Source organism: Canis lupus, chromosome 35 (genome assembly GCF_048164855.1).
Source record: "Canis lupus baileyi chromosome 35, mCanLup2.hap1, whole genome shotgun sequence".
Lineage (NCBI taxonomy): Eukaryota > Metazoa > Chordata > Mammalia > Carnivora > Canidae > Canis > Canis lupus.
Window position 1 is genome coordinate 16,101,574 of NC_132872.1, and position 12,314 is coordinate 16,113,887.

General features: G+C 33.8%; 1 long non-coding RNA gene across 1 annotated transcript in view; it reads right to left on the reverse strand.

The window, feature by feature from the left end:
* Window positions 1-286: 286 nt before the first annotated feature.
* Window positions 287-12,314, reverse strand: part of LOC140624698 (uncharacterized) — a 37,376-nt gene continuing 25,348 nt past the window's right edge. Inside the window, exon 3 of the long non-coding RNA XR_012024155.1 lies at window positions 287-508. This is a non-coding gene — a long non-coding RNA (uncharacterized lncRNA). The remainder of the gene's footprint in view (window positions 509-12,314) is intronic.

A 12,314-nucleotide genomic window follows, 5' to 3' on the forward strand; every position in this document is an offset into this window, starting at 1 on the left:
CAATTTTACTCCCCCAAGAGATATTTGGCAATATCTGGAGACATTTTTAATGATCACAACTGGGGCATGCTTTGGCACCTAGTGGCTAGAAGTCATATATGCTGCTAAACATCTTGTCATGCATAGGATAGCCTCCCATAGTGAAGAATTACCTGGCCAAAATATTAATAATAGTGAGTTTGAGAAACTCTTTTCCGAACCCACGTTGAAATAATGACTCTTCTAATGAGTCCAAAAAAAAAAAGAAGACAAAGAAAGAGGTTTTTTTTTTTTTTTTAAGATTTTATTTATTTATTCATGATAGTAACACAGAGAGAGAGAGAGAGAGAGGCAGAGACACAGGCAGAGGGAGAAGCAGGCTCCATGCAGGGAGCCCGACGTGGGATTCAATCCCGGGTCTCCAGGATCACGCCCCGGGCCAAAGGCAGGCGCCAAACCACTGCACCACCCAGGGATCCCCAACATTAGCCCGTCTTATTGCACCATCTTCATGGGACAAAAATTCAATCTAAAGGGAGAGAACCACAATAGAGAATATTAAACAGAACAATAAAAGGAGAGAATTTACTCCTATGAAGATTCAAACATTTTTCTCTTTCCTAAAAATAACGAAATATCTATTCCTTTTATGAAGACCTAAAAATGGAGTACAGGGAAATTTACCTCTCCCAAGAAGTCAATATATATCTTTATCCTTTTTTTTTTTCTTTTATTACCCTTTTGGAAGAACTTTGAGGACTCAGATATAACTTATTTCTATCTTAAAACTCTCATGATTTATATTTTTGTATATTATGTGGTCAAAACATCTTCACGCAGTATGAGAAACACTACACAAATAAGCCCTTTCTTAGTTCTTCAAATTCATAGCCTGTTACCTATTACTGACTATTCCATAGCTCATTCATATCACACATATGGCCTTTTCCTGGGTATATTATGTATCAATATAATTTTCATAAGAATTCATTCACCTGGGATTGTTTTGAAGCCAGGAAATGCCAAGTCATCATTTGAGGCTCAAGTTAAAGGGCTTCACACCTCACAGCATTTTCAGCCTCTGTCAGTGAGACTGGACTCTTTTCTTTCTGTTCTCCCACAGCACAATATGCTCTCTTCACTTGGTGCTGATTCCATGTGGCATTGTATTATACGTATTTGTGTGTTAATTCCTAGAGAACAGTCTTAATTTCTGTATGCCCACAGCATCTGGCAGAGTATGTACTCAATAATGGTGTTAAAAATGGGATGAATGTGGCAGAGATGGAAGGAAGAATTACAAACAACCAATGGACTTCAGTTCAGTTTTCCATCAGCCTCGATCTTATTTAAATATAAATGGCCCTAATGAGTAAGGGGAAGGCAGTGGCTACTTGCAAATGTTGCATTAACATGTATTTCATAAGATGGTTGTTTTAGTTCCATAAATCATCTTCTGTGCTTAACAACTACTGGGAGTTAATAACTATAAGTAACCACATGGGGTCAAGACTGGAAGATTCCTTCATGACAAATTAGATTCCTTTTCCCCTTTAGAGAATAGCCCATAGAGAGGAACTTAATTTAGATATCAATCCAATGGCATATTTGGCAACATTCAAGAGAGCATGAAAACATCCCACTGGCTTGCCCATATGTAAAAGCTCATGAATCAAGGATTTAGGGGGTAACTTTTGATAAGATGCTACTATACCTAACCTTTCATTTTATCATGCAAAAAAATCAGGTATGAAGAAAACTTCTAAAAAATGGTTTTAGGAAAAGAGCTCTAAATTCAGAATATGTTGGAATAGTATTGTTATTTTAATATGCTGTACATAATAAAGATTATTGTAGTCCCCAATAAAAACTTTTCTGTTTTTATCTTAAAATTCATGAAAAATTAAGAACAGCATAATTTGGCTAACTGTGTTAATTGTGAAAAACCTGTTTTTTTCTCTTATTTGCAATATTTTCAGATGCAAAATAGTATCAGATACATTTCCTGTTAGGCTTGTCTATTCATAAAAATTTTAGCTAAGTTATGAGAAATACTTTATTCATGAGCTTCTATATATAGGTGAGCCAGTGAGATATTTTCATGCTAATATCTTTCTACTAAATCTACAAAGATCTGCAAAATCTACTTTAAATTTACAAAATCTAAATCTTCAAAATCTATTTGTGCTAAGATGTGCTTTAATTACAGGGAAAAAAAAGAAAGGGAAATTAAAGGGAAAAAATGTAAACATTTCCCCTCACCTCTTGGTCTTTTAAGATGTCATCACTTCCAGTTTCGGGGTTTATTTCAATTGTTAATAAAGCATTGAAACATTATATATATATATATGGAGAGAGAGAGAATAGAGGAAATGGATGTAGTACTATTATATTCACTATGGAAATTTAAAAAAAAAAAGACTGATAGCCAAAAACTTAGAAAACCTAGGTGAATGAACAAATCCTAGAAAGACACAAATTAATGACAGTGATTCATGAAGCAACAGACAATCTGAATATTCAAAACTAAAGAAGTTAAATATTTCAAAAATTGTCCACAAAAAATTCCAGGTGAGATGGTTTTACAGGTACATTACATCAACATTTCAAGAGTTAATACTCATCCTTCACAAAATCTTATAAAATACAAAAGAGAATAAAAACACTTCTCAATTCATTCTGAGTTCAATGATACTCTGATAACAAAACTAGACAAATACAAATTAAGAAATAAAAACTATTTACTAATATCCCTTATAATCATAGATGTAAAAATAATTAACAAAATACTAGCAAACTGAATCCACAAAATATGAAAAGAATTATATACTCTGGCCAAGTAAAATTCAGCCCAGGAATGTAAGATTGCTTCAATATCCAAAATTCATTCGAAATAATGTATAATATTAATAAACTAAAGTACAAAAAAAAAACCCCACATGATTATCTTAACAGGCACAGGAAAAGCCATTGAAAAAATCCAACATCCTTTCATGATTTAAAAAAAAAAACAAAAACCAAAAACAAGTCAACAAACTAGAAATAGGAAAGAACTACGTCAACCTCGTAAAGTGCATCTACAAAACACGCACAGCAAATATCATGCTTTATCATAAAAGACTGAAGTTTACAACGTTTTTTTTAAGATTTTATTTATTTATTCATGAGAGACATGGAGAGAGAGAGGCAGAGACATAGGCAGAGGGATAAGCAGGCTCCCTGCAGGGAGCCGGATGCAGGACTTGATTCCAGGACCCCAGGATCACACCCGGAGCCGAAGGCCAATGCTCAACCACTGAGCCACCCGGGCATCCCTGAAGTTTACAACTTAAAATCAGCACCAGGACAGTGATGTTTGCTCTCATCATTTTTATTCAACAGTGTATTTATGGGTTCTGTTTTTTTAAAAATTAAAAAAAAAGTTATTAATGAAAGCAAATACCTTTGAAATAAATTAATGAAAAGCCAAATAAATGGGACAACATCCTATCACCATGGTTTGCAGACCCAGTAAGATATATAGATGGCAGTCAGTATTCCCCAAATTGATCTGTATATTCAGTGTAGTTCCTCTCAAAATCATACCTGGCCTTTTGGCAGAAATTGACATATTGATCCAAAATTTACATGGAAATTTAAAAGCCTCGGAACAGGCAAAACAATCTTTTAAAAGAATTATAAATTTGGAGGAGCTGTATGTCTCTTTTCAAAATTTACTACAAAGCTACAGTAATCAAGGGTATCAAGTCAGTGGAATAAGAATAATCTTTTCAACAAAATGTCCTGGGACAACTGGATATCCATGTGGAAAGATAAAGTTTACTCAAAAGAATCCATAGATCTAAAGATAAGAACTAAAACTATAAAAATCTTAGGAAAAAACAGGAGTAGAATATCATTTTTAAAAAAGAGTTTTTATTTTTATTTATTCATGAGAGACACACAGAAAGAGAGAGAGAGAGAGAGAGAGAGAGAGAGAGGCAAAGACACAGGCAGAGGGAGAAGCAGGCTCCATGCAGGGAGCCTAACATGGGACTCGGGATCCTGAGTCTCCGGGATCAGGCCCTGGGCTGAAGGCGGTGCTAAACCGCTGAGCCACCAGGGCTGCCCTTGAATATCATTTTGACCTTGAATTAGTCAACAGTTTCTTAGATAAAAGCATAAGAGACAAAAGAAAAAAATAAATTTGATTTCCTCAAAACTCTCTTTTATGCTACAGATAATACCATCAAGAAAGCAATGAGGCAAGCCAGTGTTATTACCATCAGAATGAAAGACCAAAGGAAGACAGTGTTATCAGATCATTAACCAAAGTTGGGTTTCCCTATCTAGAGTTGGGACCAGGAAAAAGGGAAACTTTGATAGAATCTGAAGCCAGTGGAAAGAAGAAAGTCACTGTCTACTCTCTAAGGCAGAGAGAAAAGACAAATCCTGGCTTTTTCTTTCTCCTGTCCTTTAGTGCTGTGCCAGTTCCTTCCTATTAGCCGAATTCTGATAGAAGCAAGTGAACATGTGAAAGATTATTCAGAAGAGCTGCCCTCCTTTAATGGAGTACAACAAATGAAGTGTGAGGGGACATATCCATGAGGAAATAGGGAAATAAATGTGTGGTATAATACATTATCATCTGGATTTAGGCAATTATGCTACAATTTATCATAGTTCTACAACAATAAAATGATATGGAATATTCCTACCACAATGTTTCTTTTTCCAGGTCTATTTAACAACATGAATTTCTAGGCTGAGTTTGTCCTTGAGTGCATGAGTGTGCATGTGCCTATGTGCCTGTACAAATGTTAATATTTTTATTACAAAGAAGGTTGCCTAGATTCCTGCATAGAAATAACACCCCTCCACATTATCTGTTAAATGGCACTAATAATACCCATTCATTTATATATATGAAATTATTTATATAAAATTAAAATATAAAAATATATAAAAATATAAATTTATATAAATATATATAATATATATTCCTAATACAAGATCTGACACACAGTTAGTGATCAAAAAGTGATAGTTACTTTCCCATTTCTGTCTTACAATTTCATTATAGCAGTGTTCTAGAGGCTTTCTGTTGGCAATTTGTGGGCTGAAGCCACAGAGTCAGAATTTAGTTCATGTTAGGAAGTTCTGGAAAAGTCTATCATCTCATCAATGATGCTCAATATTCAATCTGAGGACTGTTATTTTTTCTGGCAACTTCGAAGGCTATTGCCTTGGTGCAAAAAAAAAAAAAAAAAAAAAAAAAAAAAGGATACTGGCCCGTGTGATTTACATTACATGGACCTCTGCTCAATTATGATTTGCAATCTGGCTAATCTGTCATCCATTCATCACAAATCAAATACATGTGTGCAAAATTAGACCAAGACTGGGAGGGTTTAACTAATGAACAAAAAGTAAAACTGGTGTTGGGGAGAATGGGAGAAATGTTCCAAGTGGCAGCAGAGGCAGTATTAAGCACTTATAGATGGTTATTATTTTGTCATTAAAATACTAAATTCCCCTAAAGAAAATCACTGAGTGGTTTTGCAGTTTGCCACTAGCAGCCAAACAGCACTGCTACTATCCTGTAAAATTAGTCATTTAATTGAACCGAATAATTTTTGCAGGGGTTCCTCATTATCCTCATGGCATTCACAGACTTCTTAATCCTTGATTCTGAATCAGTGCCCCACAGCAGGGGTTGAGGGAGGGAACACCCCAGCACTGCTGTTAAGAAGTTCTTCTTGTGGATGGAGCATAAAACTCAAGGTCATGACCATTTGTGTTCATTAAAAATCCCACAGAATTTTGAGACGGTAGGAATATTCACTCTCTCTCTGGTGTCCTGGCTAACTTCCATCTGGATAATTACTTTCTGCCTGTAAAAATGATCCCCCTGCAGTTGGAGTTGGCTGGTGTCTTTATTTATTTATTTATTTTCCCCACTTTGAGTTCGCATCTGTTATGAGACCAGTACTGATTTCATGAGGTCAAATGCAACCCACTCTTTCTAGAATGACTTATTGCAAATGTTCTCTTACCCTGAGAATCTTCTTTGAATCCCAAAATTCTGAAGTTTTTATGTTATGATTACATAATCATAAAAATCTTTATCAGTAAGTTTTCTAGAATTGTGGGAGGAACATACCTACTATTCTCTTGAAGTTATGCCTCCTTTGGATTTTATTACACTACATGCATATATACATGTTCAATATTCTACAGCTTTTTTTCAGAACGTTGTTGATATATATGCAGGAATGCCAAGGGAGATGGACATACAAATATTACATTGCTCATTTTTCTTCCATTCATATTGTATTTCTTTTTTTTTTTAAATTTTATTCTTATTTTTATTTATTTATGATAGTCACAGAGAGAGAGAGAGAGAGAGAGAGAGAGGCAGAGACACAGGCAGAGGGAGAAGCAGGCTCCATGCACCGGGAGCCTGATGTGGGATTCGATCCCAGATCTCCAGGATCGCGCCCTGGGCCAAAGGCAGGCGCCAAACCGCTGCGCCACCCAGGGATCCCCATATTGTATTTCTATAAGATATATTTGCATGTCTTAACATATATATCCCTTCACTACAATACATATATCTGTTTGATCTGAATATCTTATGAACTTTATATAACACAATTATCTCTGAAGAACAGAAATCTAAAAAGGATAATGTTGCTACCATCTCTTCCTTGATCAACAATTTTTTAATCAAGAATCAGGTGGATTTTTCTCCTCTGGAAGTCTTGTTTAGTAATACTCATGAGAGCAAAGAGAAAAGCATATTGAAAATTCATCTGGAGGTTGACTGGTATTTATTTAAAACACTGATTGGAAAAAAAACTGATTGAAGATTGATTTCAAAATATGAAAAATGTTTCTTTCTCCTCTTTTTAATGCACTCTTCATTTGTGTCCCTTTCTTGCATTATTAAAGAACAACATTTGTTCCTAGAAGTCGGGATTCATAGGTTAACAAGCCTCAAAAAAATCATTTCTCCTAATAGCTTTCATGACCAAAAAGAGATCAAATATATTCGCAGATCCAGTGTAGGCAGATATTTTTTTCGAAGGGAGTCTTTCCTATATACCTTAAATCAAAGTGAGTTAGGTTTAGTCACTTGAAGATCCATTCTTATGTGTACGTCTGCTATCAAGGTTTAGCTTAACCAAAGTCAGATTTTGTTTTTTTTTTTAATTTTTTTTTAATTTTTATTTATTTATGATAGTCACACAGAGAGAGAGAGAGGCGCAGAGACACAGGCAGAGGGAGAAGCAGGCTCCATGCACCGGGAGCCCGATGTGGGATTCGATCCCGGGTCTCCAGGATCGCGCCCTGGGCCAAAGGCAGGAGCCAAACCACTGCGCCACCCAGGGATCCCCAAAGTCAGATTTTGAAAGGCTCTTAACATTACCTGCACCAATGATACAAACAGGGAAATTAAATTAAAGTTGTTGCTTCAAAGTCACAAAACTGAAAGAATTGAGACTGAAAATCTAATTGTGACTTTTTCTACTACCTTGAAAATCTTCCCAGAACCTTAATGGTTCAGTTTCTATCTGGTATTATCATATCCCCTACCTATTTCTTAGTACATTTTCTAAAACGATTGAAAGGACATTTGTACTACTCTTCCTACAGTTATACCTCTTTTACACTTTATGACACTGCTTGTTCCCAGCAAAGACTAGTTCATATATACATTATCATATAAAAGATGGGACTCACCACTTTCTGTGGCCTAAAATAATGTTCCATATTGACTCTTATCTACTTAGGAAGCATGAAATCTATGGTACAGGAGGAAGACCCCGAAGTATGAAAACTGTCAGACATGGCATTTACAGAAATGGTTTGTGTCATTTGACTTATAAGTACATACATGGAAAATAGGTTGCTACATGAAAGGGAGGAGTGTGGTCTATGAAGGTGATTTTGAAGAACAGGCTGAAGTGGTGAACAGAGCTTATGACCAGGTGTTCCATGAGAGAGAGTGAATACAATAAAAGGGAAATTCAGTTCATTCCTTGGGAGTTGCCAGTCTGGATTAGATTACTGATCCATAAATTTTGGATACCTTCCCATAGCAAGAGAGGCCTATTCCAAGAGCTTATCAAGAAGTCAGAATTCTTTCATCAGATTCCAAGCCAAATGAACTATGCAAAGGAAAGTCAGTTGCAAAAGACTTCAGGGATCAATGAGATTTAAAATGGAAAGTCTGAAACAAGGAGCATTTTTTTTTAAAACTAATCACTTATATCATTCCCTTTGAATATGTGCACTACATATAATATACATTAATAATACATAATTTCATTAAATTATACTTGACTGGTTCTAAGAGATGGTCTTAAAGCTCTTATAGCTACTATAAACACAGATACTTTTAAAGAAAAGTGAATTTTAAAATATTTTTGTACATATTTTACAGTGGTATTTAAATTGATAATTGGATGTAAATATATATATATATATATATATATACACACACACACACACATATATTTAGGATAGGGATCAGCACTGGAGCTAAACAAACTCAGTAAGATAGACTGGCCACATCAATGAGAGTTGAATGTGACAATCCATCTAGTAGAACATGTTAGATGATAGCTAATAGCTAATCAGAAAACACAGACAAATGAAGGTGATTTAAGATTAGGTTTCAATTTTGTTGTTTTCCAAAAAAGCTATCCCATTGACACAACACCACTTATTAAAACCTCCATCTCTTCCCCATAATTTGAGATGCCATCTTTATCAAATATTTAAAGTCCATATTCAAATGGGGGTTCTTTCTGCTCTATTAATTTATCTGTTCATGAGCTAATGTAACACTATTTTGATTGCAGGGGTTTTACAATATGTTCTAATATCTACAAAGACAACCCGCACTTCATCCCCCACCCCCATATACCACTTTATTTTTTATTTCTTTGGTTATTAATGTTAGTTTGTTTTTCCAAGCAAACTTTACGATCATATACTAAGTTCAGGGAAGCAAAAGGGAAGGGGAAAACCACAGTTAAAATTAATTTTATAGCTTATCAAAAGGATATTGATATTTTTAAAAATTTATTTGATTTATTTTTATAGTTTTTTATTTAAGTTCCAGTTAGTTAATAAGCAGTGCAATATTAGTTTCAGGCGTACAGTATAGTGATTCAACACTTCCACATATCACCTGGTGTTCATCACAACAAGTGCACCCCTTACCCCATCATCTATTTCACTCATCCCCCCACCCATCTCCCCTCTAGTAACCATTAGTTTGTTCTCTGTAAATAAGAGCCTGTTTCTTGATTTGCCTCCCTCTTTTTTCCCTTATCATTGTTTGTTTTGTTTCTGAAATTCCACATATGAGTTAAATCATATAGTATTTGTCTTCCTCTAACTTACTTCACCTGCATAATACTCTCTAGCTCCATTCATGGAATTGCAAATGGCAAGATTTCAGTATTTCCTATGGCTGAGTAATATTCCATGGTATATTTATGCTGTTTCTTCCTTATCTCTCCATCAGTTGATAGGTATTTGGGCTTTTTCCATAATTTGTCTATTGTTGATAATGCTACTAAATATCAAGGTGCATGTAACCTTTTGAGTTAGTCCTTTTGTATTCTTCAGGTAAATACTTAGTAGTGCAATTGCTGGGTCATAAGGTAGTTCTATTTTTAACTTTTTGAGGAACCTCTATACTGTTTTCCAGAGTGTCTGCACCGTTTACATTCCTGTCACCAGTGCAAGAGGCTTCCCCTTTCTACACATCCTCATCAAAGCTTGTTGGTTTCTGTGTTGTTAATTTTAGCCATTCTGACAGGTTGTGAGGTGATATCTTACTGTAGTTTTGATTTATATTTCACTGATGATGAGTAATGCTGAGCATTTTTTCATGTGTCTGCTGGCCATCTAGATACTTCTTCAGACAAATGTCTATTCATGTATTCTGCCCATTTTAAAATTAGATTATTTGTGTTCTGAGTGTTGACTTTTATAATTTTTTTTACGTATCTTGGATATTAACCCTTTATCAAATATGTCATTTGCAAATATCTCCTCCCATTCTGTAGGCTGTGTTTTAGTTTTGCTGAAGGATGCTGATATCTTTATAATGTTGAGACTCCTTAAGAACATAGAACATTATTGCTCGTTCACATCAAAACTTTTATGTTTTGTTAAGTTTCATTTGGATATTTTATATATACTTATTTTTCTATTTATTTCTATAGCAGTGTAATCTTTTTGCTTCCATTATATCATCTTATTGATACCTGTTTGTATATGCAAAGGCTATTAATTTGTATATGTTGGATTTTATAACTTGTTATATTTGAAATTCTCCTATAATTTGAAGTTTCCTATTTCTTTTTATTTCCTACATATCATCATAACTGAAATTACTCCAGTGATCACTCATATCACTAAAAGAGATCACTAAAAGAGAGACAATTGCACATGAAGTACCATCTAATGGAAATATACAACACCATCTATGAGGTGTACTAAGTAAAACAAAAATCAAGCCTGGAGCAGATCAAGCCTCTAAACCCAATTACTAATTGAAATAAAGCACAGGGAATAGTGGAACATATTAAATGATAATACAGGGTTCAATCAATAAAATTCTTAACTGAAGGAAATTCTATAAGGAAGTAAATAATTTATTCAAAAGACTGCAGCAACATATAGAAAGTTAACATTTAAACATTTTAATAAAAATAGAAAAAGTATGATTTTTATATTACACTTGACTTTTTATAGTTATTTAAATATATGTAATTTATTTTATATTAGATTTTGTAATTATAATTATACTAATTCAAATATGCATTCTATATTCTTTATAACGAAGAGCATAGTAAAGAGTGTTTAAGTAAGTTTCCCTTTAACTTTTCCCTTTGGGGAAAAGTCACATAATAAAAAGTTGATTTTGAAAACAGGCAAAATGAAGAATAAAAAGCACTATTAAAAATATGGAAAAACAGAAAACAAATCACCATATGGTAACTAGAAGCCTAAATAAATCTATAATTTCATTTTTAAAATCCAACTATATATTGCTTATAAGAGATACCCATTAAATATAAGAACATGCCTTAAAAATTATAAGAACACATGTTAAATATAAATATAAAAGAGGCTGAAATTAGAAAGGGACATATCATTCAAACGCTGAGCAAAATAAAACTGGTGAAGCTATACTAACACCAAAGTAGACTTATAAAAAATAAAAAGTCCAGAAGACATAAAAAATACAAAGTCCAGAAGACTTATAAAAAATAAAAAGATACATCTCATGATAATAAAAAGGTCAACCCACAAGGAAGATATTACAATGTACAATCCATGTTCCTATAATAGAGCTCCAAAGTACAAGAAGCAAAAATGGAAAGAAAACATAGAAAATCCATGTCACATATGAGAGACTTTAAAACAACCTCTCTTCATAGCTAACGGTATATACAAACAAGAACATTAGAAAAGATATAGAAGACCTAAATGAGATTAATGGTATTAACCTAACTGTCATATAAAGAACACTAAATCCAACCATTATTGAATAAACATTTTCTTCAGGGCAGCCTGGGTGGCTCAGAGGTTAGCTCCGCCTTCAGCCCAGGGCCTGATCCTGGAGACCCAGGATCAAGTCCAACGTCGGCTCCCCGCATGGAGCCTGCTTCTCCCTCTGCTTCTCCTTCTGCCTATGTCTCTGTCTCTCTCTCTGTGTGTCTCTTATGAATAAATAAATAAAATCTTTAAAATTTTTTTTTCTTCAAATGATAGTATGTTGAATCTTAAAGTAAGGCACAAAATTTTTTGAGCTTTAAAATCATTTCAAAGCATTTTCTTTGATATCACAATGGGAATCAGAAATCAATTTGAATTAAGTGATAATGAAAACAAAATATATGAAAACCTGTGGGATACAGCAAAAGATATGCTTGAGAGGACATCTACAGAATCAAATGCATAAAGTAGAAAAGGAAAAAATATGATATATAATGATCTAAAATTTCCTCTCAAGGAATTAACAGAGGAACAGAAAATTAAACCCAAAGAAAGTAACATACAGATAACAAAAAGAAGAAAAGAAGAAAGGCATGAATTAAATAGAAAACACATACATTAAAAAAAGTAACACCACTAAATTTGGGTCATTTGACAACACTAATAAAAATGATACACTGCTATTACGGTTTATTAAGGAAAAATTAAAAGGAAGGAATAACTTCCTAGTATCAGTAATGAAAAATGAAACATCAAATTAGAGATCCTAAACTTATTAAAATAATAAGTAGATGTGATGAACTTTTGTGCCAGTTAACTTGAACTTTTGT